This window comes from Ambystoma mexicanum, chromosome 2p (assembly GCF_040938575.1).
Source record: "Ambystoma mexicanum isolate Mex_15411 chromosome 2p, UKY_AmexF1_1, whole genome shotgun sequence".
NCBI classification, from domain to species: domain Eukaryota; kingdom Metazoa; phylum Chordata; class Amphibia; order Caudata; family Ambystomatidae; genus Ambystoma; species Ambystoma mexicanum.
Genome location: NC_090923.1, coordinates 1,434,154,490 through 1,434,181,492, shown reverse-complemented (window position 1 = coordinate 1,434,181,492; position 27,003 = coordinate 1,434,154,490). Strand labels below are relative to the sequence as shown.

At 44.7% G+C, this 27,003-nt stretch overlaps 1 protein-coding gene and 1 pseudogene across 3 annotated transcripts in view; one reads left to right on the top strand and one right to left on the bottom strand.

Moving 5' to 3' along the window:
- NOS3 (nitric oxide synthase 3) overlaps positions 1-27,003 on the bottom strand; it is a 937,759-nt gene that overhangs the window by 258,126 nt on the left and 652,630 nt on the right. The window lies entirely within an intron of this gene.
- LOC138567587 (huntingtin-interacting protein K-like) lies at positions 11,012-11,372 on the top strand (annotated as a pseudogene).

Here is a 27,003-nt window from a genome sequence, read left to right as displayed (position 1 = left end):
ACATCATATGCGACAAACTCCACGGCAAGGTCTTGACCTTAGAGAAAGTAATGTAAGTCGCCATCTTGGATTAAGCTGCCATTTTAGGTTCTCTTGTTATATGGAAGTCACCCTGAACATCAAAATGGAGGCCAAATGACATTCCGAGTAAGATTCTGGCCGTTGTGACCTCCGTACACATGAATAATTAATATGCCTGCAGGCCACTTGTCGTGGTCGCGAACTGAGACCTTGTCCTACCGTTGACCTATGACTAAATGTACAACTATATCAGCGAAACTAATCGAAATGCATACATTATAGGATTGGCCTGGCAAAAAACCCATAGGCCCGGCTCATAGAATGGTTAACCCGCGAGAGGGTTGGCCAAGGGCTGGACAAATCGTATAAAGAGCCCGAGTATTTCAATGTGCTCTCTCTCTCTCACTAACGCATCGAACCCTCGTTGAAGTTCGTTATGTTACTCTGAGAGCCGAATAGCTATCCGTTTGTCAATTGACTTGGTAACTGTTGTAGCTTTTAAATAAAGCACTTGTATGTTCTTTGTAAGCTGTGTTGGTGTGTTTCTTGTTGGGCTTCCCGGCCTCATATTATTTTTCTGTTTCCACAGTTGGTGCCCGAATAGGGACCCTCAAGATTGATGCCGGATCATTGAAGGTTGACGCAGACTATCGAACTGGGATCGGACGGTGTGATACTGCGGGCCCGACCGAACGAGACGCGAAACCTCGGCAGCGCTGCACGATCCGATCCTTGGACGATAGTCGTGTGTTCTGACACGGCATCTTGACGAGGGTCCATTTTTGAGGCGGGCAGATTTGTCGAAACCACCAAACACAAGGTAAAATTCGTTAGGTAAGTTTTTTGGTAAACCGTACGGTCCTCCTTAGGTTTGGTCAGGTGCAGTCGTGAACCGGCTCTTAATTTAACCCTGACAATTTGAATTTGGCGTATTGTATCTGCAGACACAATTATTGATCAGGTAACACCAATTTTTTGTGAAATGCCTGGGAAATTGTCTAGCTGCTTCAGGGCTCTGTTCCGCAGCGATCGACAATCTTTGGAATTTAGCCACCGGCACCACAGGAGGGGTCGCTGGCATGTACTATGTACTGTAAGTATGGCATTGGAAGTATAGTATTTAATGATATTTGGCACAGACAAACCAGACATGCCTCCGAATTTCAGTGGCCAATCAATGGTAGATACGAGATCCCCCGTATTGAATACCTAGAATCGGTCTTGCTAAAAAAGAAGGCCAGACCTGCAGCATTTGATGTTTTGCAAAATTGGAAAAAAGAAGCGTTGCAGCAGCTTAAAAGTAGGGATAAACATGCACACCGTCATAAAACAAATGCCGAAAAGGCGTTGTTATATGATAAGGAAAAACATTCGGAGTCAGTCAAAAATATGGATAGGGCTTTCTCACTAGGTATCCAGAAAATGTATCCCTCTAAAGATTTCCATGCTTTAGAAGAATGTATTGAAAAATTGTTAAACGAACGCAGGCCTGGTGCCTCTGCGCCACCTCCATATGATCGTCTCCCGGGTGCTGTGCCCATTTCTGCTGTTATTCCTGCTGTTATTCCTGTTCCCCGTGTACAACCTATTGTTCCTATTCCTCCAGTTGTTGTTCCTCCACCTATCCTGCCACCCCTTCCTCTTGCGCCGATAGTTTTGCCCGCACCTCTGCTCCCGAGTGGTTCTGAACTGACTGAAGTTGATCGGGGTGCGGGGTCAAAGATTGTCACTCGCAATACTGTTTCCGCAGACAAGAAACGGGAATTATTTGCATGGGCTAAGCACTGTATGGAGAGAGGTGATCAAGTTAAAGTTTTTTCCACATTATTAAATATGGGCAATTTTCCTGAGAAAAATGTTTTTATCGAAGGTTTGGGGACTCATCTATGCGTAATGTGGGGTACATTACATAATGCGGATCTCCCACAAGGGGTGAGGGATTTAAATACTTTAGCGCTTTCGAGGGACACAGAGGAGAAAGTACATGGTCATGTTGAGAGATTGTTTGAGTATAGGAGGGACTTTGAAAAATTACGGGATGAGGATGGTGAAGACGACAGTATGTATGTACAGAAACGGTTCCTTCCGTTGTCATAGATCGGCATCTGAGGAAGTACGAATTTGTACCAAAGATTCGATTCGATGGATCCCGGATTCATCGATACCACCAATTGAAGTATATGACACATATAGTCAGTATACAGTAGAAATGCAGAGGAAGGTGATTCAGGTAATGGTACAGTACCTGCAAGATGAATGTGTAAGGAAGACGGTTAGTTGTCCAATAGAGTTAGTGGGTATTTGTAAGAGGGCTTTTTCGCCCGACACTTCTTCAGCTGCCTTAGCGCTCGACCTGGCTCTGTTGCTTAGTAAGCGGTCAGAGTTACCTATATCTCAGTTGCCTATGAGAGAGGATCCTCCAACATTTGTCCCAAAGGTTGAGATCCCCGCTAACGCTGGGACTGGTGCACCCGCTGTGGACATCCCAGCGCATTATATATCGCAATTTGTTCACGTCCCGTTTTCACGACAGGAAGTGAACACTATTAGACAATCAATTCCCGATATCAGGAAAAACCCGACAGGGTTTTACAAAGAGATAGAGTCCGTTTTGCAGTCCTCTGTGTTCACCTTAAGTGATATTGACTTGCTATTCCCTGTACTCCTGCCCGTAGATTTATGGAAGCAGGTTCGAACAATAGACGATGTGCCAGGGCTGGGAGATACGTGGGCTAACATGACTAGGTTTGATGGGGAGAGACCAGCTGGTGAGAAACCACCTCAGGTAATACTTACTTTGCCTGATAGAATTGTCGCGAAATTGAAAACCATAATTCCTGAGAAAAGAATTATTTGGGACAAGCTTACGGCCTGTGTTCAAGGAAAAACTGAAGGTGCCACCGAGTTCTTTAATAGATTCGAACAGGTATTTTCTGACTTCAGTGGACAGAACTTGGGCACAGAGTCTGGGAAAAGGTTGTTTGTGGACAAATTTGTATGTGGGTTGTTCCCCGACATCCAGTCACAGATTATGTCCTCTGAGAGCGCTTGGCAGGCGAAATCCCAATCTGAAGTTTTGCACATGGCTCAGTATTATGAGAACCGTGTTAATAATGAAAAAGAGAAAATAGAGAAGAGGAAAGGAGATTTGAAGACTAAAGTATTGTTACAACAAATTGTTAGAAATCCCAGAGGAGGTGCTTCACAGACCAGAGGTCAGTATGTCCCGAAAGGAAACGCTCCTTTGGGTCCTGTGAATGCTAATCAATGTGCCTATTGCCGCCAGGAAGGTCATTGGCGAGCACAGTGCCCCGTCCTTCGCCAAAGGTCAAACAATGCATTTGGGAGTATGGGTAGATGACCTAGAGGTCGCCCCGGAGCGGGGGGCCCTGATAGAGGTCAGTTCTCACAAGATCCTCAGCAACCTTTTTCACGGGAAAATCAGATTTCGAGTGCGGACACGAGAAACATATTTGATCACTCTTCTGCTGCCTACCTTTCTGAAGAGCTTCCTTCCGATGACATTTTATTTCGTTAGGACTGCCCAAAGCAGGGTTTGGAACCTTCACCTATTCCCGTTAATCAGAAAGGTCCCTACGTTGAATTGTTAGTGGGGAATAGGAAACATCAGTTTTTGATAGACACTGGAGCACAGAAGTGCTCCATTGATCATTCCCGGGTTCCAAACATTCCACTGTCAGGGCAAACAAATGTTTCTGTAGGGTTTTCTGGTATACCAATTGCTTGCCCGGTTTCTTCGCCGGTGTCTGTTTCTTTGGGTCCCTTTACAGACCATTGTCCCTTCCTTCTGACTTCGAACTGTGGAGAGAATTTGCTGGGGTTAAATCTGTTGAAGAAATTGAATGCAGTAATTCATTGTTCCTCTGACGGAGTACGACTGACGGTTTCACCACAGCAACTTCCCAGTTTCTGACTCGACCATTGCCTCCTGAGCTTAGCGCTATTCCGGAATGTTTGTGGGCGGTTGACGACAATGATGTCGGGGTGCTACAGATCGAACCCGTTAAAATAGTTTTGAAACATGGAGTTAAACTACCACACATTCCGCAATATAAAATATCAGTTGAGGGCGGGCGTGCTTTGAAGTGCGTTGTCTCCGATTTTGTGCATCGAGGAGTGATTGAAGAGATTGCAGGTAGTTTTTGTAACAGCCCGATTTTGCCTGTATACAAGAAAGGCGACAATGCAATCCCATACCGTTTTATAATTGATCTACGTGCTATTAACAAAGTTGTTGCCCCACAATTTCCAATTGTGCCTGATGTAACAACGATACTAACAATGATCCCTGCTACAGCTACGCACTTTAGTGTTGTGGATCTAAAGAATGTTTTCTTTAGTATTCCTATACACAAGGAGAGTAGATATTTGTTCGCTTCACCTTGGGGGGACGTTCATTCACATTTACTCGTGCGCCTCAAGGGTATACTGAAAGTCCAAGCATTTATAGTAGGGCTTTGAAAGAGCAGCTTGATACCCTCGAATTGCCACCTACTTGTACATTGCTTCAGTATGTCGATGACTTACTTTTAGCTGCAGATTCTGAAAGTGCTTGTAAAGAAGGCACTGTATTGTTGCTTATTCATCTGGCCGAAAACGGTCATAAAGCTTCGCTCAAGAAATTTCAATATTGATGTCAGGAGGTCGCCTATTTAGGCTACCTCCTGTCAAAGGAGGGGAGAAGATTGACACCTCAAAGAATAAAACACATTTCTGGCATGTCTGTTCCAAATACACAGAAGGAAGTCAGAGCCTTAATAGGTATGGCTTCTTACTGTAGGTTGTGGATCCCGAACTTCTCACTAGTGATAAAACCGATGTTGACTTTGACAAAGAAGGGCATTTCTTTGCCGCTGCCATGGAAATCGGAACATCAACGATCATTTGAGCTTCTCAAAACCGCGTTATGCTCTGCACCGGTTCTGGGTACTCCAAATTATGACAAGGCCTTTGTGTTGTTTGTGCATGAATGTGATGGATGTGCTTTGGCTGTGTTAACACAGGAACACGGAGGGAAGTATAGGCCGTGCGGCTACTACTCTTCCGCCCTTGATCATGTCGCATGCGCTTTGCCAAGATGTTTGCGAGCTGTTGCTGCTGCTGCCGCGTCTGTAAAACAGAGTGAGGGAATGGGCCTAGGCTATGATTTAATTTTGATGGTACCTCACTCTGTAGATGTTCTATTGAATAAAACCCAAACGCAACACCTCACCTCTGCACGACTGATGAGGTATGAATTAATTCTGTTTGCCCCTCACATTCAAATTAAGAGGTGTTGTGTTCTTAATCCGGCTGAAATCCTACCTTTCCTGCAAAATACTGTTTGCGGGGACGAAGAATTACATGACTGACTGTATACCACTGAACAGGAAACGAAGAGCAGGATAGACCTTATAGATACTCCTTTGGGCAATGCAGAAGGGGAGCTGTTTTGTGATGGCTCCTGCTTCAAACTCCCTGATGGTACATCTACAGCTGCCTACGCAGTTACTACGTTGAGTACGGTTGTTGAAACAGAGAATTCCGCATAACTCCGCGCAGGCCGCAGAGATTATAGCGTTGACCCGAGCTTGTGAACTCTCCGAAGGGCATATAGTAAACATATATACTGATAGCCAGTAGGCCTTTGGGGTGCTCACAACTTCGGGAGGCTCTGGTCAGAAAGAGGGTTCCTAACCTCACATGGGACCAAGATTCAGCATGGTCCCCTGATGGTGCAATTGCTCTCGGCACTCTCACTCCCTAGTCAGTTAGCGATCATGAAATGTGCAGCACATCGTAAGGTCATAGATGATGTGGGAAAAGGGAACGCTTTTGCTGACCAGATAGCCAGGCAAACGGCCACAGACCTTAGCGCAGACATGTATGCTCTAAGGGAAACAAAAGATGCCTATGTAATGGATGAGGGTATTGGGTCTGTGCGAGATATCCAAACTGATGCTACAATAGAAGAGTCTAAAAAGTGGCCCTAGGAATGGGGAAACTAGATGACGATGGGTGTTGGGTGGATACATCTGAAGGGAAATGGTTGCTCCCTGATTCATATGTGCTGGCAATGGTTACGATGGCACACGGTCCTACGCATGTGTGTGCTCAGCAGATCACGAAAATGCTAGAACAAGTCTGGGTGAATGATAACATTTTGAAGATTGCACAGCGACATGTTCAGAATTGTATGATTTGCTTACAGCACAATGTGGGGAAGGGGACAGTAACTCCAAGGGGTAGTTTTGGGCCCCCTTCTGTCCCCTTCGAGGTCATCCACTTTGATTTTATTGAGATGGAAGGGTGTAACAATCTAAAATATGTTCTTGTGATTATTTGTGCTTTTAGTAAATGGGTTGAGGCTTTCCCCGTTAAGGATGCTACTGCCATGACCACTGCAAAGACTATGGTAAAAGAATTATTTCCACGATTTGGGCTTCCAAGGGTAATTTGGTCGGACAACGGTCCCCATTTTGTTGCAGCAGTAATTTTGCAGATATGCACAGCGTTACACATTGAAAAACGATTTCACTCAGCTAGGCATCCTCAAAGTGCTGGGTTGGTAGAGAGACATAACGGTATCCTAAAGAATAAGCTTGCCAAAACATGTGCCGGCCCCAAACTGAAATGGCCAGATGCCTTACCTATTGCATTGTTATCCATACGTACACACCTCAAACTAAGACTGGGCTCTCTCCATTCGAGGTAGTGATGGGGAGACCTGCTAACATTTGGGGCCTTCCGAAGCCCAAAGCCCTGAGGGAGGTCGAAAATGTATTGCTTGTAGACTACTGTAAACAGTTGACTAAAAATCTGTATCTTATTTATCATCAGGTCCAATCAGCTTTACCTGTACGGTTTACGGGCCCAGGACGCGATATTCAGCCTGGAAGTTGGGTCCTAGTGAAGGCCTACGAAAGGTCTTCCTGTCTCGCGCCTCGCTGGAGGGGACCCTACCAGGTGCTGTTGGTCACCCAGACAGCAGTGCGGGTGGCTGGAAAGAAGCATTGGATCTACGCGACGCATGTCAAGAAACTTCCCCACCCGACGCCACACGTTACAGAAGAAGCAGAACCCCTCGCTGATGCTACAATCTCTGATCCTGGAGTAGCAAACAGTGCTGTGAGTGTGTCGGAGAATTTCTCTGAGCCCGTGGATCTTGGGGTACAGTCCATTTCGTCTCCGCACTCTTTGAAAAGGTCACTTCCGGAAAACACTTTTTCAAGTTTTGCGACTTCTGTTGCCTCTGATACGTTGCTTCCCTCAGGAAGTGACGTTACCCTATTTCCGGATCAAACAGTACTGGGTGCCACCAGGTATGACCTTCGACGAAGAAAATAGAACTACGGCACGGGTTTTTCCTGTGCATCTGGAAAGAAGAAGTGATTGAAAGTTTTCTCTTGTAAAAGAAAGTTCCCTTTGAACAAAAGGAAAAAAAGGGATTCTGCTGGCTAGGGTTGGGGAAGAACTAAGAAGTCGCGCAACCGTAGCGTCGCCAGCAACGAACATTGGGGTCGTCGATTGAGAAACTACGATGCCTGCCACCTCTACTGCTGCTGCTCGCATTGGACTTGTAAATAAGGGGGTGACCAACTCGGACAACGAACAATGTGCCTGGGCCCCAAAAACATATTGCTGTGTTGTGTTAATAGTAATAGGAATTTGTATAATTACCGCTGTGGGACTTTGGTACTTTGAAGAAATGTACCCTCTAAAACCTTTACTGCCAATTGAAATTGTACCTACTGCCTTGACACCCTCTGTACACCTTCATACTTTGTCACCTAGAGACTCCCAGCATAGACAAAAGTACCATAATAACACTTTAATGATAATAATGAATTCAACGCATGCCATTTTTAATAAGAGTAATTGCTGGATTTGCACCCATTTACCGCAACATGGGAACAAGGGGCTAGGATGGTATATACACCCTTTACCTTTAACAACTGCTTGCTATGCCTCTCTCAGAGCACTATTCTTTGGCCGTTGGAATGATAGCATCTCAGGGAACTTTCATGGAACTAATTTAAATGATTTTGAGAAACGTGAATTTACTCCCCTGGGATGCTCTCTTTTTGCAAATAGAAGTAGACCTAATGTTGCTTCTATTAGGCCATCTGACAAACTATCTCTTCCTTTTCAAACTCTAATTTCCTTTAAAATGGCTCTGATAGGCAATAAGGACGCTGTGCCTCCTTCCTACTCTATTAATCATAGCCCCGATTCAGTCCCCTTTTGTGTACAAAGAAATGGCACTCGGTCAATGGGAGATTTCGAAGGTTGTGTGAACATTGTAAATTTTACCGGGGAGAACAGGCCTCTGTATGTAGGGGGGCCTGTCTATTTCGTTTGTGGTAATTCAGCATTTCCTTGGTTGCCCAAGGATTAGCAGGGAACCCGTTATTTAGGAATCCTGTTACTTGGGGTATTCATAGCTAGTACATTGGAGGTTTCTAAGGCTCGCCCACGGCGGGACGAGAACGGAGATACCCCTGGGCAAGTATTGGGAGTTATAGCAAAATCAGTTGTGCCATTTTGGGGACAGATAGCAAATTCTGAAAACATTAGGGGGCTAGCAAGAGTACTGGAGAGAACCATCAACCAGACCACGGATATACTCTACAATATGACGCTAGAACAGAAAGCAATAAGATTGGTAGCACTCCAAAATCGGATGGCATTAGACGTCGTCCTGGCAGAACGTGGTGGAGTATGCAAGTTAGTGGGGTCCGCTTGCTTTGTTTTCGTACCAGATTCCTCACCGACAATTTTCAAAGCAATACAGAACTTGCACATACTTAGTTCTGAAGTGCATGTTTCTGTGGGAGATTGGAATATTAGCGCTTGGTTCTGGGATTCTCTATGATCCTGGGGTTGGAAGGTGCTTTCTGTTATACTGGTTATTTTGGGAATCCTGCTATTCCTTTGTTGCTGTTTCCAATGTCTAACTAGTATATGTGCAATGCTAGGGGGATGTTGTGCTCAGGAGGTGAGCACAATAGGGCACAAAATGTATGCCCTAGATACAGCATCTAAAGAGTTTGTGTTACAAGAGGTTCTGATGAACAACCTAATGGCTATAGATATTACAGATAAAGATTCAGGATGTATGGACGACAGTGCATGGAGTTATTTACAGAGGTATTAGAAATGATATTAGCACTTGGCATAGGCCAAAAGGAGGGTTTGTCGGAATTGAAAAAATATTATGCCTCCTATCGTAACAATTGTATGTGTATTGGCCTACGCCAAGTTGTCTAAACATCATATGCGAACAAACTCCACAGCAAGGTCTTGACCTTAGAGAAAGTAATGTAAGTCGCCATCTTGGATTAAGCCGTCATTTTAGGTTCTCTTGTTATATGGAAGTCACCCTGAACATCAAAATGGAGGCCAAATGACATTCAGAGTAAGATTCTGGCCGTTGTGACCTCCGTACACATGAATAATTAATATGCATGCAGGCCACTTGTCGGGGTCGCGAACCGTTGACCTATGTGTAAATGTACAACTATATCAGCGAAACTAATCGAAATGCATATATTATAGGATTGGCCTGGCAAAGAACCCATAGGCCCGGCTCATAGAATGGTTAACCCGGAGAGGGGTGGCCAAAGGCTGGACAAATCATATAAAGAGCCCGAGTATTTCAATGTGCTCTCTCTCTCACTAACGCATCGAACCCTCGTTGAAGTTCGTTATGTTACTCTGAGAGCCGAATAGCTATCCGTTTGTCAATCGACTTGGTAACTGTTGTAGCTTTTAAATAAAGCACTTGTATGTTCTTTGTAACCTGTGTTGGTGTGTTTCTTGTTGGGCTTCCCGGCCTCATATTATTTTTCTGTTTCCACAACGCTGCCACAGGTATGCTGAGTTATACTGACATGTTATGGTCAAGACTTTATCAAGGCAAAGTTGAAGAGGGGTAAGACGTTTCTAAAGGGGTTGAGGAGTCCTGGAGGAATTTGAATGCAGAGTTGGCAACATTTCTGAATGGGTATGAGCGTACATTAGACCTACTTTAAACACCATCAGGACACCAGGGTGTTTTGTTGCAGATAAGGTACATTTACATTTATCAGAGGTTGGTATGGCCATAATGAGGATGAACATCTGGGAAGCGTTTGAGGAATTGGGATACAGATTTATGGGTTTTACGGAATGACTAGTGGGGACAAATAGCGAGTGTGGGCAACAAAACTGGTGCAAAGACTGCCACTACACAGTTAGCTGGCAAGGGATAGAGGGGCAGAATTAAGAGGAATGCCATTTGGTGTTTTTGGCCAACCAATCCAGTTCAAACCTTTATTGGTGGAGGGGGAACTCCCCAGCAGTGGTAACTGTTGGAGAGTCATGATGGTGTTGTGGGGGTGGGGCAAGTAAAGTAGGGGTCTACAAGTGGCATCCTGGAGTTGGTGCTGTGGGAACGGGAACATGTTAACTTGTTGAGAGACAACTGAACAAACAAATTGAGTAAAAGGTCATGAAGCCTAAGAATCAAATTAAAGGGGAAGTCAGTAATACAGATAAGAGGTCAGGTAGCCTGGGAAACAATTAATTGTGGATAATGTTCGAGTTTGGGAAAACAATAAATCCTGTAATTAGGCATGGGAAACCACATAATTGTGTAAAAGGTCAGGAGGCCTTGGAAGTGACTGCGTAAGAGGTGACAAGACCAGGAGTAAACAAGAGAGCACGGGGTGATTAAAAAACAGATCAGTGAAGAGACAGAAGGGTGTAGCTGGTCTTGTGACCAGGGGTTGGGAGAGCAGGGAAAGACCATGAAAGAGGTGAGTAATAGGTCTGGATATTGGGGGGAACTGGAAGATGGGGGTTAGTAGAAGGTCAGGGACTGATGAGGTTTAAGGGGTAACAGATAAGCGTTGTAGGTAGGTAGGATGGCTGCACTTCAGTAAACTTGGTACATGTTTGAGGAACAGCATAGCTGCAAAGGAGTGAAATGGAGGGCTCCTGTGTCAAGATGGCGACCGAAGGCGATGTAGAGCTGGAGCTGGATACCGATGAGAACCGCCCCGCGGAGAAGCGTTGCAAGCATGACAGCGGCGCCGCGGACCTCGAGCAGATCACCAACTACGCGGAAGAGAAGGAGATCCAGAGCTCTAACTTGGAGACAGACGGCTATGTCTGTGATTGGAGATCGAAGATCCAGGGAGCCGAAAGCATAACAGAAAAGGGAGAAAGAGTTGGCAAAATTAACCATCAAGAGGAAGGATGTAGAATTGATTATGAATGAAATGGAGATCCCTCGGTCGACGGCTGAGCAGAGCCTGCGTGAGCACATGGAGAACGTAGTGCAAGTACTCATTGCCCTCACGGACTGAGCCGCCCCGATTCAGCGACTTCTTTGTGGCATGCTTGGCCGAGATCAGACTAATGACTCGCATCAAATAATTCACTCTTGTTTTGAAAAGATGCAACAGGACTGGGTGACATTTCCAGACTTTGGCCTTTTTTCAGGTCATATTGACCCACAAGTTCAGTGTTTCATATTTTATTTTTTGCCTAATCCGTTCTTGAAAATGCATTAATAAAAGTATGTGCACAAAAAAAAGGAGTGAAATGGCACTAGAGGGCACATTTCCTGAGAAGACCGGCGAAAGAGCTTGTGCACTGCAGAAGGTAGTATCATTAGGCAGAAAAGTAAGGGATCCTAGATACAGGGGTGCAGTAACTAAGTGCACAAGCTCAGCATAGAACCTTGATGGTTGAAACGGAACACCTGTACACTATCAACTGCCTAATAAAGCATTTGCAGCTTTTTCCTATCCACAAAAATGGTGTCTTGTTTATTGATTGTATTTGTATGTGCGCATAAAAGGAGCAGGTGGGTGGGGAAATACTGGGGTTGGGAGTTTGGCTTGCTATCATTAAGGGACACGGATTAGGGATAGGGGAAAGGGCCAAGTATGGTCTGTCACGTCTATGTGTGGTGCTTTTGAAAGTGAGTACAGGTAGCCAGGCAGCCGTTTGAAATGGAAGCCTGTAAACATTAATCACATTAATATAATATATCACTGATAAAATGCAGTTTTAAAAATAAAGAGAGAAGGAGAGAGAGAGCAAGAAAGAGAGAGAGAGAGAGAAAGAGAGAGAGAGGGGGGGGCTGTTTACAACTCTATTCCATTGAGCATTTAACAAGGCCTACAAAAATGGCCCCAATAATAAGCAGATCAAGTTTAGTAGCAGCATTGCTTGCTACAAAGATGAGTATGTGTTTAAGAATTTGCATTGTTCTTTAACATTTGTAATATGTATCTTGTTCAGAGCATTTGAAATACAGTTGTATGTAAAAAGTGTTTCTTTCCCTAACAGCAGTACAATTGCCAAGTGCACTGTCAAGTTCTGTACAAAATTATGGGCGATAAATCACTGGATACAATTGCTTGCATATTTCAACAGAACCAGCAATAAATGGGAGTATTTAACGTGTTAGGAATTACGCATGTTGAAATATTAGATAGCAAATAAGTATGCCAATTTTGGCTTTGATCACACCTGTTCTTGTCTGTTCTTAAGTGAATCTAATATAAACTAACTACTTAAATGGGCAAAATAAGAAATGGGGGAAGGTATAGGGCCCCGGGGGATAAGCTTGGCCATCTGAAAAGCTAGATCTCCTTATCCAGATATCAAAGCAACACAGTAAACCCAGTACAACAAAAGAATTGGGTGCTCAAAGTTTTGAAAAATACCTTACTATATACATCATTTGCTTTACAAATGCATTCAGAAAGTGTCTGAGCTGTTCACATAGTGGACAGGCTCTGATTTCAGGAACATACATTTTATGACTTACTTCAATTAGGCCTGTAACGTTTGTGAACTATGCCTACCCATTTATTCAGCATCTGTTAAGCAAATGCTTCACAAAGGGGCCGACTGTCAGGTACTGTCAGGTTGGAGTGACATTCTTTTACATACAGTAACATATACTCATTTACATTGGGTCAGGGGAGACACATATTTAGTATAGAAAGGTTTTGGGAAGTTATTATGGGTTATATTTTTAAACAGCTAATTTTGCCCTTAACCTTCATTGCAGTCTATGGAAAATGCCCCAAGCCAAGATGGCGGTTCTCAGTCTAAATTCTAATTGGCTGGAGATTGTTTATAGGGAGGACAGTGAACATTCTAAACTGCCTTTCATCGTCTTTGCCCAGCTGAGAGGTCGTGTGCTATGCTGCTCTTGCTTAACTTGTTCAGGGGTGTCAAGTTTCAAGCAGTCGAGCGGCATCTTTGAAAATATAACAGGAGTCGTGTATGGAGTTTCGTGGAGACACAGGACAGGAGTGAGAAATTTCCAATTTTCTGAGAAAAGAAGTTTTCAAGACTCAATCACAAGATAAGTGACTTTCCATGTTTTGATGAACTTTGTAAAAAGGTTATATTAATTTAAAAGGATTGAAATCGCAAACCTGTATCTAAAAACTGTAGCGCGTACGTTTGTTTTCTTTCCTACGTATCATTTCACCCTAGCGCGTGCTTTTTCCGTTACCTTGAGCCTGCGTGAGTGACTCTGCGCGTGAGAGTGAAGCGCGAGCGTGAACTTTTGACTCGCGTTTTCTGTTCATATATGCGAGGGTTTTGCTACGTGAGTTTGCGTGTGTATTTTATTACGCGTTTCGAATCTGCACGTGCGCAAGAACAAATCTATGTGGAGCTTCCGCGCGAGCTCTCAGAAGTGTCACGTGATAAAATAAAAGCGCGTGTGCTTTTTTCCCGCAATTTGGTTTTTGCGCGTGTGCGTATTTTTTCGTGGGTTGGACTTTAGCGTGAGTGTGTTTAACTCGTGTCTTGGACTTTAGCGCGTGTGCGTCTTACCTGCTATTTGGATTTTCAGCGCGTGTGCGTATTTCCTGCGACTTGGAGTAAAGCGCGTGTGTTTTTTCCACGGTTTGGATTTTCAGCGCGTGTGCATATTCCCAGCGACTTGAATTAAAGCACGTGTGTTTTATCCCGCGGTGTGGATTTTCAGCGCGTGTGTATATTTCCCGCGACTTGGATTAAAGCGCGTGCGTTTTATCCCGTGGTTTGGATTTTCAGCGCGTATGCGTTTTACCCGCGGTTTGGATTTTTAGCGCGTGTGCTGGATTTTTCCACGTGAAGATTTCATCGCAAGTTTTAAAATCGTTCAAGAGTAAAAGACACTCTAAAAAGAAAATATAAAAATAAATACAAGAACTTAAAAGAACTTCCTTAACATTATTTAAAGAACTTTAGACTTTGTTCAAGAATCTTGAGGTTGAGAAGACGAACTACAAAGTTAAATATTACATTCCTGGACCTGCTGAGAAGGCTGAATGATCTTTAAGATTCTGGTCAACAAGTAAGGAAGTCTTGTCTGCTTATCGCTTCTCTGGGCATTCTGAAGAGAAGTACCAGGTATGGTTTTTTGACTATTTTGGTAAAGGATATAGAGTTTTAAGGTTAGTATAGTAACCCATTGAGTAATGTGGTGTATTGTATGTTTATGTTTTTAACTACAGGTGAAGAACCAGCTAGTTGATAGCTTCCAACCTGGTCTTTGTTAATTTGTCCCTTCCCCCTTCCCCTGGAAGTGAGGTAAACTGAGCGGTTATATATATTATCAGCTCAGAGTGCCACATTTTGGGTGGATTGTCGGGGGTTCAGCAGCTTCCGCAGACACCAGGATCTCAGCCTGACACCGACTGAACAAGTCATATTAATCATTAACTTGAAAGGACGCCTTATCCTGCAGAGTATGACTGAAATAAGGAAGAACATTATTTTGTGCTTAAAAAACAATTGTGTCTAAGATTGCCGAATGATTAGGTTTAAAACAACAAGGACAAATATTCTGATAGTGTTTAAGTATTTAATACATTACAGAAATATCAATAATTCAGTCCATTTTCATCTCACAAACGTATGTCGTATATGTCTAATTCCAGTGTGATAGTGCCACCCCGAAAATCCCTATTTCAATAATGAGAAATATTCCTACCAGAAGATATGGAAGACAATAAAAATGAGCCCAAAAGTGTCTACAACCACGCTCTCCCATGTCCAGAATATTTTGGATCTATTAAATGAAGGGCTGTATTATCTGGGACTGTCAACATGTTATGCTAGTCAAGGGGGAGGTTCGACCGATTCAAAATCCGAAAGTAATATGACAAGGTATGAGACAGTTTTGAGTCTATTTAAGCTCCAACCCATAGAAATAGAGTGGTTCTGATTGGATAGTGGTGAAGTGGGATGACATCTTGTGATGACACTTTAGGCCTTGTCCAAGAGGTAGCCTAAAGCAGATTTTACTAGCAAGTTGGGGAGATTATCTGGAAGCTGTGAGGGTCTATGATAGCTCGGTACCTCAAAGGAATTATCTACAAGGGAGTATAAAAAGCCCAAATGCAATTAGGTATACGTCCGCCAGAATAATTAATCTGCTAAGTACCTGAAATGGGTGGAATTGGGAGGGGAAGCAATTGGAGGGGAGGCTGATTCCAAATAGATGATTTTAGCATATTAGTGGGAAATGCACATTGCTCTCTCACTATATCTAAAGTCAAATGAGATTTGATTTAACATAGAACACATACCATTATCACGGAGCATGCAGTATTTTTTAAATCATAACCAAGTAACCTCAACCTATGTTTTCAAAGATATTATCAACAACTGGGGCTATCAACCAGTGTGCAATGCCTAATAGCCTGACCGAGAATGTATATACCAAGACCTGTGAAGGACTAGACATTTAAAAAGAGACATATTGGATGAAAGCGAGCTTAGCTGGGCTACTTTCATTCACATAGAGAATGATGCAATTTTAAATAAACAGTCAAATCTTGCCAATGACATTGGCCCTCATTACAACCCTGGCATTAAGGCGTTAAGGGGTTAACGGCGCCGTAAAAGGTGGCGGCGCCGTTAACCCCTTAACGCCTGATTACGAGGTCCCTTTGCGGGTTGGAGATTTTAACGCCTGCTTTTTGCAGGCGTTAAAAACCAACCCGCAAAGGGACCTTGGTGCTAAGTACTTAGCGCCTTCCCCATTCCCATTGAGCCCTATGGGGCAAAAATGGGAATGGGGAAGGGCCATGGTGGCATGGGGAATTACCGCCCGCCAACCTCGGAATGGGCCGGTAATTCCCCATTCCGCCATGGCGGAGTCGGTAAGTTACCGGCATGGACCATGGTGCTATTAGCACCATGGTCCAACGCCAGGGCCGTAATGAGGGCGATTGTGTTGAAGTGGTAGGACCCTGAATTAGAAAGACCCAAATCATCCAGGGGAATTGGGGGATACTTGTCCTTTAAGAAAATGATTATTCTGGGTTGATACTGTGAGAAACCAAAGGGTGTCTCACATTCTAGTCCCCTGGGATCTCTCTCAGGTGGCCAGGGCATGGCCATCGCCTTTGGATCCAGACCCTGGGTGGGCTCCATGTGTTAAAATTGTGGCAAAATGGCCATGAATAAAAAATATTGTAGAAAAAGGCCGTGGTTTTGCTGCCGCAATCCATGCAAAGGATGCGGGGGACACCCCCGCAACCCCTAGAACATGATCAGGGGACACTCCTGAACCTCCCGCTCCCCTTAAATGGTGTAATGGGGTACACCTTTAACGGGTCAAACCACAGCATTTTTGCTGCAATTTTTTGCTCAGGCGACATTTTTGCCACTATTTTAACACTGCATACCCTGGGGTGGACCAGTGCGGGATGATCACCTGGGTGAGGGGTCTTTGGGGAGTGAGGGTGCGGCAGCCGATGGTGAGACGCGGTATTCCCCCCGTTCCCATACCCATGTCCCATCCTATTTTATAGGATCCTCCAACATCCCAACTCCCCCCACTTTCTACACAAACACTGGGACGAGGAAGAGAGAGACTGAGAGTAAAGGGGCTAACACTTACATATCTCATTGGACATGTCCTGCAAATTGGGTCAGGCAAAGTCAGGCACTTGACTTTAATCACATACATCTGATACCCATTAGCTCTTCCTGCATGGATAAAAGCTGGAACATAGAGAGACACTCTGAGCAAGGTAGAACACGAGAAGGAGTAGAACTTCCGGGGCAACGGCAAACCTACTGGAGCCGGACAACCGATCGAGGGACAAAAGCAAAGGGTAGGGAAACCCTGAAGATCCCTGTAGGAGGTTGTTGCTTCCAGAAAAGCATGAAGGAGATGCGAAGAAAGCCAAATCGCAGCCAGGAAGAAACATACATTGTGTTCCAAGGACACCAGTGACCCTCCCAGGTGAACAACAGAGTTTGGGAAGAGAGAACAAGCCTGTTGTATTACTCTTGACTCGTGAATCAATGCCACAGAGACAAGAAAGGAACGCTCACAACCAGTGAGTTAGTGAAAGACATGAAAGGCCGGTTTGCATCAAGCAAGATTGAAGCCGCAACAGTGTATCTCACAAGTGAGGGTTGTGCACATGCTGATGAGACACGAAGGAAAGCTAACCAGTGATGAACTTTTAAGTGGATGATTACTGAGTGATACAGAGTAGCAGAGTGGTCTGGCGAAAGGAAGTAGCCCACCCGAAACTCTCTGCGAAATGTTTTGTTATAAAGCGGCAAAGTGAACAAACTTTGACATGTGTAATGGTCAAGATTAACCGCAGCAAAAGGGGAAGTGAAAAGGTGAATGCTCAAAGAGAAAGATTTCTTTGAACTTTTGTGCTTATGGTACTTGTCTACCAAGATCAAGAGACACTGTGGCAAATAACATAAGAGTGTGAGCTGAAGAGAAAGTCGAAGTGGTTCTGCAGAGGTCTATTTGTAAAAGCCTCAAACATTTGAAAGTCTTCGACATCAGTAAAAGGTCCAAGCCCGACTGAGAGAGAAAACGGAAGTGTGATAAGTCAGGGGAAGGGAACCCCTAATGAATGTGAATCAATCTTGGGCAAGGGAAACCCTGCAAGTGCAGCAATTGCGAGGTTCCGAGGCCAGCTGAGGAAGACCTATGTGAACAGTTAAAGCTTTGAGAGGTGCGAGCTCAAAGGAAGGAGACCTACGTGAACCTTTTATTGAACTGTGAAAGATCTTGTGGAATGCTGGAATAATTGGCTTTAACGTGGAAGGCCAGGAGCGTCTTCATCCACGTTTTGAACTGCCTTTGTTTTGAGAACCTGAGCTAGAGTGTGTCATCCTGTTTACAGGGGCCGCCTTTCTCTGTGCTCTCCAATGTGAGGAGAGCTGACTCAGCCACTTTTAGCCTTTATGTTATAAAACTGATTTTCCTTTGCATACATATTCCCCTTTACACAATTTTTGTATGAAAGATAGGGCAGGCATTTGGTTTGGTTAGTATAGGCCTTTTTGATTTGACATAGATTGACTATTTTCTTTATTATTTGATGGTAGAGACTATTCCCACCCACCCCCTGTGTACTTGTGCTCCTCGTATCTTAGGCCACGTGCGCCCCTCTTACTTCAGGTTGGGTTCACTCTCTCGCAATTTAGGCTGCATGTACTCCTGCGCAACTCTGGGCCACCTGCGACCCTATTACTTTAGGTTGCGTTCACTACCGCTCAAATTAGGCTGCGTGCACTCCCGCGCAACTGTAGGCCGCATGCGCCCCCTCCTGCTTAGGTTGTGTTCACTGCCTCGCAACTTAGGCTGCGTGCGCTCCCTCTTATGTAGGCCGCGTGCAACCCCACTCATTCTTTAGATCGCGTGCGCTTTATCTCTACTTGGCTGCATGCACACCTACTTCCCTCTGCTGTTGCGCTCTGCACATTCCCTACAGGCCTTTCCCTCCCCTCTTCTTAGCTCCCTCCCCTGATCGTTTGTGTACTGTTGTTGACATTTTGTTCTCCATAATTGTTGGCTTACATTGCATTGCATGCAGTCCTGCTGTGTTAATTTTTTACTTCTAGGTTCCTTAGGTGATTGCTCTGTTTCTTTTCCTTTTTGTTTATCCAGAGTTGTTTTGCTTCCATTATTCTGCCTGCATTCCTGCTGTGTTCATTCCTCACTTCTAGGTTCCCTTGTTGATTGTTCTGTTTCTTGTCGTTTTTGTTTTCCCAGGGTTGTTTGCTTACATTGTACTGCCTGCATTCCTGTGTGTTAATTCTTTACTTCTAGGTTCATCTGGTGATTGACTTTGTCTATGCATTGCATCTGATTTTCTGTCCGTGTTCTGTCCTCTGTGTGCCCCACTGCTTCCGTGTCCACCCCCCTAGTATTTCCCCCTGCCTGCCTGCCTATTTGTTGGAAACCGGAAATTGCGACTGTAGAGATGACAATCTCTTGGTAGAGATGCCCAAAGGAATTTGAAGATGAATGAAAGAGAAGATTGGTGATGTCACAAGAAGCAAGCGTGACGCACTGAAAATAGTGGCTGAAGAAGAGGATGTATAGTCCTTATAGAATCTGATGACAAAAAAAATAATCTAGTAAGCTTTCATGTGTGTAATGAAGACTGCACGTTTGAGGAGCACTGCAGAAAATGCAAGCTGTTTTATAACTGTACGGATGCTGTAATGCAACTAGACTAAGCAATTGTAAAGGCTGGCTATACATACTGAGTAGACTGCAGGCGGTGCCGACATTATATAGATGCCGTTACATCGAATCTGGAAATTCGACGTGACAATTTTTGTAAGCTCAGACCCGTGGAGAAAGGAGGATTTATAGCTATGCATCTGTCTCAGCAAAGAAATAAGCTGAAGCTCGAAGGTAGATCAAGAGAGGCTGTCTAGCCTGGTGTCAAAGGGTGAAGCAGCCAAAACTGGTTATCCGTCCTTGAAGAACAGTGAGAATGTGAGATGCTGAGGGATTTCTTATAAAGTTGCAAAGAGAACACAGTGAGTAACAAGTTTCTTTATTTCAGACAATTAAATGCTATATATAATATGGGTCGATTCACAGTCTTCTGTCACGTGAGTCCAGGATGGAAATAGAAGTGGGCATGCAGACCAGAACTTTGATAAGCACATGCTCACACTTCATTATATTCCCAGAGAGGTGAAGCTACTACAAGGCCAAGTTCGAAGACAATCTGGATGGCAGACAGCATGAGTGATGATGAATGTCGGGCTAATTAGGTGATGAGGCATGGTCAAATCCACCCACGGGCACCTGGGGTACCAGCTTACGTGCTGCTAGTAAGTGAATGTTCCAAAAAGGTACAAGCATGCCATCCAATTGTAGAAGGCCATATAACGCCATATAACGAGGGTCCTTTAGTTTGAGAGCCAATGATATACTGTGTACTTAATAACTGTCGAAGATGACTTGCACTAGGGGTGGGCATAAGTTGTCCACCTGACTGAAGACACCCAATCACAATCCAATCCCTTATAGAAAGTATACTTAGATGTTCCCCTTAAGCCAATGACAATCTCACATAGGTTTTCTTAGTTTGCCATGCAGTATGATGTCACATATGATGCATTCTTTGCCAACTTCCTGAGTCGGTCTTATCAGTTGGTGTAAGAGTTATTCTACATCCCCCTCCATCGAACGATGTGTTACCTCAATTAAAAAGGACAATAAGGGTTCCCCTGGTAAGACCCATCGACCTATAGACTCTAGAGTTTCGGATGATCGAGCACCCTCCGCCATCTAGCCAGAAGATTGTGGGTTTCCTGTGGAGAACGGCCAAATAGAAATCTTGCAAGAAAATAGAGACGGTGGGCAGGGTCCCTCTTTGAAGAACTCCCTACCTGGTTTCCACAAGCGCTTTTCAAACAGAAGGTGAAAGTGGTCAATAGGAGGAGGGAGCCGATAACGAAGGCCTCGTGCTGAACGAGCAAATGGTGAGTTGACTAAGGGAATGGCGAACTGAGGGGATGGGATTGTGGTAAATTAGAAAGGAACAGGAAGGTAACATGAAAAGTAACAGGAGATTTTATTTGTGTAACGAGAGAGAGAGAGAGAGAAGAGAGCGCGAGGTTGCTAACCTGAGGAGGTTCCAGAAGAGATTATCTCACACTCCAATCGGAGTAAAATAGGCTATGTATAGGACAGGTCCATATAAGGAGATAATTTACACTCTGTAATCGGTGTATTATTTGGGGCAAAATGACGAGGGTGATCACTGTGATTTAATGTGAAGAGTCGACTAGTTTGTCTGTTTATGTATTTATGTTGAACAAGGGTGTCGAAGTTCGACACAAACAAGTTGTGTGAGAATTGAAGCTAAGTTAAGAAGTTACACTGTCTATCTAGGACAACTGTCGGTACCGATCTAGAGGTAGATGGAGATTATTGAAAAATTTAGGTTTTGAGCGGCAGGTGTTGGAGTGCGCTCATTTTTGTTGTTTTTATAAAAGTATTTTTTGTAAACACTGCTAAGTATTGACAGTCAATTGAGACTCGTCACAATTGGGGACATTACTCCTCTGATGCATTTATGTAAGACATTGCCAACACATGTGCCCAAGCTCAAACAGAACAGTGTGAAATGGGTAAAGAGCACAGCAGCTAAAATGTTCATGCCATGGCCACAAGGGGATCGCTATCAAAAGCGGTATTGCAATACATGACCACATACTTGCACGCTGCGTACACGGGGAAACAATTGGAGAAAAGGCTAGCTATTTTAGAGCTTTGGAAAATGTACCAGGGAGAGAGGATCCACCACCTGAGGAATGGATGCTTAACCAGTGCAGGGAGGAAGGTGTTGAGCCTTCTGCTCCCTTACCTCACCAGAAGTAAACGGCAATAGTACGGAAGATGTATGATTGTATTCGTTAAAGGAATACCAAGCAGTGACAGGGTATATTAATCCGATATACGAACCGCCTGCCTATAGCAGTGAGGATAGTCCAGAGGAGACCAAAAGAAAAGAGGAGATCTTTAAGATCTTACAAAACAAAGAGGAGAAAAGGGAGCGATCAAATGCATCGACAGACATAGAAAGAGAGATTAATAGATGGAAAGGAAAGAAGGATAAAGCTTATGAGGAAACGGTCGTACAGAACAAATGGATTGGAGGACAGATATTACTCAAGCTAGATGGGAAAAGAATCGAGGAAGTTAGGCAAAGGGAAGATCAAGACGAACAAGATAGAAAAGACATGGAACGGGAAAATAGATTAAAAGAGGTTGAGTATAAAAGAAAGCAGAGAGAGGCGAGAACAGATTATCTGGAGGAGCAACAAAAGAAGGAACAAAGGGCAGAAGAGCAAAGAAAGTATGATAATAGAAGAACGGGATAGGCAAGAAAGGAAAAGAGAAGTGGAGGAAGCGCAGAAATTAAGGGATAAAAGAATACAAAGACAAAAAGAAGAAGAAAGAAGAGCAGGGGTAAGGAGAGAGGAAAGGGTTAGATGGGAAGCACGAAAGCGAACAGAGTTAGATGAAAAGATAGAACGAAAAAGGAGACAAAGGGAGCGTGACATTGACCGCATTCAAAAGGAGTTAATGGAACCAAGTCCAGTAATACAATGGGGCAGTATAGAATAGTTCCTCCCATTACAGGAAGCAACATCAGGGCCATCTAGAGTAACCTTAGAAGAGAACTTCGATATAGGAAGCATCAGAGATAGGATCGATAAAGCTTACCAAGACTTAAGAGAAGGTAGCAAATCATGAAGCCCTGGAAAGGAGGTCAAACGCTAGTCTTCCAATCACAAAGTGAAGAAAGTAATCCATTCAGCCTCGAGCATAGAGCCTTATCTTTAAATAAATTGAGTATAGATATGGGTGAAGGGGATGAGAGTCACACGAGTTGGGGACTATATATGTCAGATGAAGAGAGATAATCTTTCCATGGGGAAGAGGGAGGAGGTGCATGCACCCCCGAGGGAAGCCTGCAGGCAGACAAGGAAGTAAGATGGCCTGATCTAGAGCAACCTAAGGATAGGACGCCAGATACTATATCATATCCAGAGCATCCCAAAGGACGATCATATAGCGAGAAGGGAGAGTCACCGTCATATGGGAGCAGGTTAAGATCATTGCCAGGAAGAAGGCGATCAGGACCCATTGCCCCGACTATGGATAGGCAGACGATGGGAGCTGACTGCAGTGCAGGATTTACGCAGTTTCCCTTATTGGAAAAAGGAGGAGCAAGACCACTTTCATGGCCACAGATGGATAAGCTTAATTTAAGGTGCAAACTCCCCAGTTTAACAGTGGTGCGGGAAAATGGATTTATGAATTAGAAAAAATGACATGAGGAAATACCTTGGAAATAGGGGACATTAAGGTTCTCCTAGCAGCCATTTTTGGGGAAAGAGCTGAGGACATTTGGAAGAGAGCAGGCTATTCAAGTGTCACGACACAGAACACGGAGCATGATGGGGCGCTGTTTATTAATTGTAGAGCAGATGTCTGGAGGTCACTCAGGGTGCAGTATCCCGACACATCAGACATGGGTGCAATCATGACACGTAAGATGAAAGAGGACGAGGATACGCTTGCTTAGATTGAGGACATTCAGGAATGGTTGACTCTTGAAACTCACGAGCCGTGGGGAAAAACAGTGGCAGTATTTTACCACATTTTATGTCAGGGATTGCCTGAGCACGTACAAAGGCAACTCACGAAGCAAGTGGGAATGATAGCAAAGTCATGGGCTGAAATACAGATGACCATAGTGCTTCACTGTCGGCAGTTACAGGAGAAAAATAAGAAGAAAGACGATGCTAGAAAACTAGAAGAAGCCAAGTTGGTTCAGAAAAAATGGTCAAAATATGCCATAGAAGGGGCAGTATTGAAGAGCGGATAAGGACTGGGAATACAGCAATGAGTAGGTACATTGCAGGTGAATAATCAGCACCCGATGGACCAAAGAGGCAATGGGTTTGTACCACAAGGTAGAGGCATGGGCTACAGAGGAAGGGATGGATTTCAAAATAATCAAGGTGGTTTTCAGAACACACAGAATGAGAATCAGAATGCGCAAGGAGGGTTCAACCAAGGGGGACCAGTCAGACAGGCTCCTCCTATATGTTAGACATGTGGGATGACAGAGCACATTGCACACGTATGCAGAAGCCAAGGGTATGTACAGAATGGGCAATTCTTAAAAGGGGGGACAGTTTATACTCCAGCATATAGTTCACATGCTAGGGAAGGGTTCGCCCAAGATCAAATGGTACACCAGCCACAGCAAGCACCATTGAATCCATGGCAAGGACAGTCACAGCATGCACCCATGCAGATACAGCAGAATGAAAACTCAGGACAAGTACTGACACCTAGAATAGGGGGTGTCACTGTGGTGGGAGGGAATCCTTTCACAAGTACATGGGTATGCATGTATCCACAATAGGGCAGCTCACAGGGCAACTTGATGTGTTCACTACTATCAGTGACACCAGACCCCCAAAAGGAACTAAGCGTTGATGTGACGATAGCATGAAAATCCTTTGTTTTTAGTAGACACTGGTGCTACCCATTCATGTATACGAGAGGTAAAATATCCAATGTCGGGAATTGCCATGAATGCTCAAGGGTTCTCTGGAGCTACAAGTCTAGTTCTTTTTACTGATGAATTGCCAGTGTATATAGGAGTGTGTGACATATCTGTTCCATTGTTGTATTTACGGCAGACACCAGTTCATATTTTGGGAAGAGACTTAGGGGGTCATTATGACCCAGGCGTTAAGGGGTTAACGGCGCCGTAAAAGGTTGCGGCACCGTTAACCCCTTAACGCCTTACTACGAGGTCCCTTTGCGGCTCCCGACCTTAACGGCTGGTCTGTACCAGCCGTTAAGGTAGGGACCCGCAAAGGGACTTTGAAGGTAATTACGGTACCGCATTTTGCGGTACCGTAATTACCGCCTTCCCCATTCCCATTGAGCCCTATGGGGCAAAAATGGGAATGGGGACGGGTCAATTGTAAAAGGGGAATTACCGCCCCGCCAACCTTGGAATGGGGTGGTAATTCCCCCATTTGACCATGGCAGAATTGGTAAGTTACCGGTCATGATGCCTACCCCCGGGGATCCAGATCAAGTCCAGCAACCCCGGAAGCAGGCATCAAGTTATTCCAAGCAAGCCCAACAACACCTGCTAGGGGCTATTTGGGTGCAGTCCTGGCGTCTATGGCGCCAGGCTCATATGGAAAGAGTCAGTCCTGGCGCCATAGACACCAGGGTCATAGATTAAAACTTACCTGATGCAGACCATGCTGCAAACTTACCTGATGCAGACCATGCTGCAAGAGCTCCAAGCCAAAAGAGGCTTGGGAGGGACTACTTTACCTAGGGACTATTTTTTACTCGGGTGGGGTCGGGGAGGAATACTTACCTGGGACTACTTTGGAGGCTACTTAAACCATGCCCGAAGAGCAGCACACACTTTGCGTTATTCTGCATCCAGCAGCATAACGCTCACCGTGCCTGCAAGTCTGCATTCAGTCTTCTGCCACGCCCGCCTCGAGTCTGGAGTTCCTAGAAAGAGGGAGAAATAAGGAGAAAAGGTTAGAACAAGAGCAATACCTTTAATCCTTACCTGAATTCCCGATCCACTGCGCCTTTGAGCTGGAAGAAAGAAGTTATTTTATGCACGTCGCCTCGCCTGCTGCAGCGCCACGCTGAACTCAACGGCCTTCGCAGCATCTTCACCATCCACCGCATCCTTCTGCATGTTTCCTCCGCACTCCGGCACCTAAGGGGAACAGAAGAACAGCAAGGTGAGCCAAGGGAATAAACAGAGGCAATATTAGTTACCCCCCACAGACTTACCTGATTTTACCGTCAGGGGTACTATTCCTCTTCACGGGTCGGCGCAGCCTCCACTGCATCTTCGCCGCACCCCGGCCCCTAAGGGGAACAAAAGGACAGCAAGGTGAAACAAAGGGACAAACAAGGGGAATCCTTCTCACCATAATAGACTTACCTAATTTTACCGCCGGAGGCATTATTCCCAGAGACTTCATGATTTCTCTCAGCACCTGAATAAGGGAGAAAGCAACAGGTTACATACTGACATTATTTTATCGAACTGTGTTGGATAATACAAATCCTTACCTGAATGTTACCGGTTGCCACGATGAACTCTTCGCTAGGGTCAAGCTGCAACCTGCAAGGAATCGGACAAGAGTGAAAGTCAGACATTTCAACTCTTACGAACTATATACTTACGGCGTCTCGCCGGAAATCTCAGAGTCAATATTGTTCTGGAACTCACCAATTCCTTCGAACCATTGAAGTAACTGGTTATCTACGCGCCCCTGTGCTCAATGCAGGATGGAGAGCTCATCTTTCCAAACCATCAGATGAGACTATAAGAGGGGACATTAAAGGTGATCAGTGGGGAGAACAGCAGGGGTGGGGGGTTAACACTCAACTCCACGGGTGGTTAATTCCCTTTCTCCATTTGCAGAAGAATACTCCTACGGGCCAAGCAAACGAAGCTAGGTGGGCCAGTCCAGTCTGTCATCTCGGCACTATGCGTCACATTGGTGGAGACCGGAGCTGTCCAGTTCAGATCGACGCCCCTGTGGGAGCCAGGTGAGCGTAACATTACCGGCATTAACCATGGCGCTAATAATGCCACTGGGTAACGCCGGAGTCGTAATGTGGGCCATAATGACAAAACTTAACATGACGATTTCTTTCACTGACGAAGGCATAGTGTGTTCCACTCCTGGGATACATTATATGAATGTGGGCAAATTTATATTGGCATTTACAGGGTAAATGGCTCTGCAAGGTGTGCCAATGGAACAAGAAGTTTTTCTTTATGGGGTGAGCATTCTGTTAACATGGCTACTTGGCTTAGTGGGAAGGACTATGAGAATACCTGATGAATTTGTATTTAGAGCAGATACCTATGGACGAAGAGGAGGGACAGAATATTCCCCTAGAGCTAGACGCAGCATAATATGAGGGAAAATAGCAATGCTTGAAGGAACAGATGACGAGGGTAGACCGTGGACAACCGCGATTTCCATTGAGGAAGGGTATAGATTGACTGACATCCCTAACAATGACGCGCTCAGAGATGATCCATCAGACGCTGAAGTAATATTCTCTATGAGTATTACATATTGGATTAGAATTGAGAA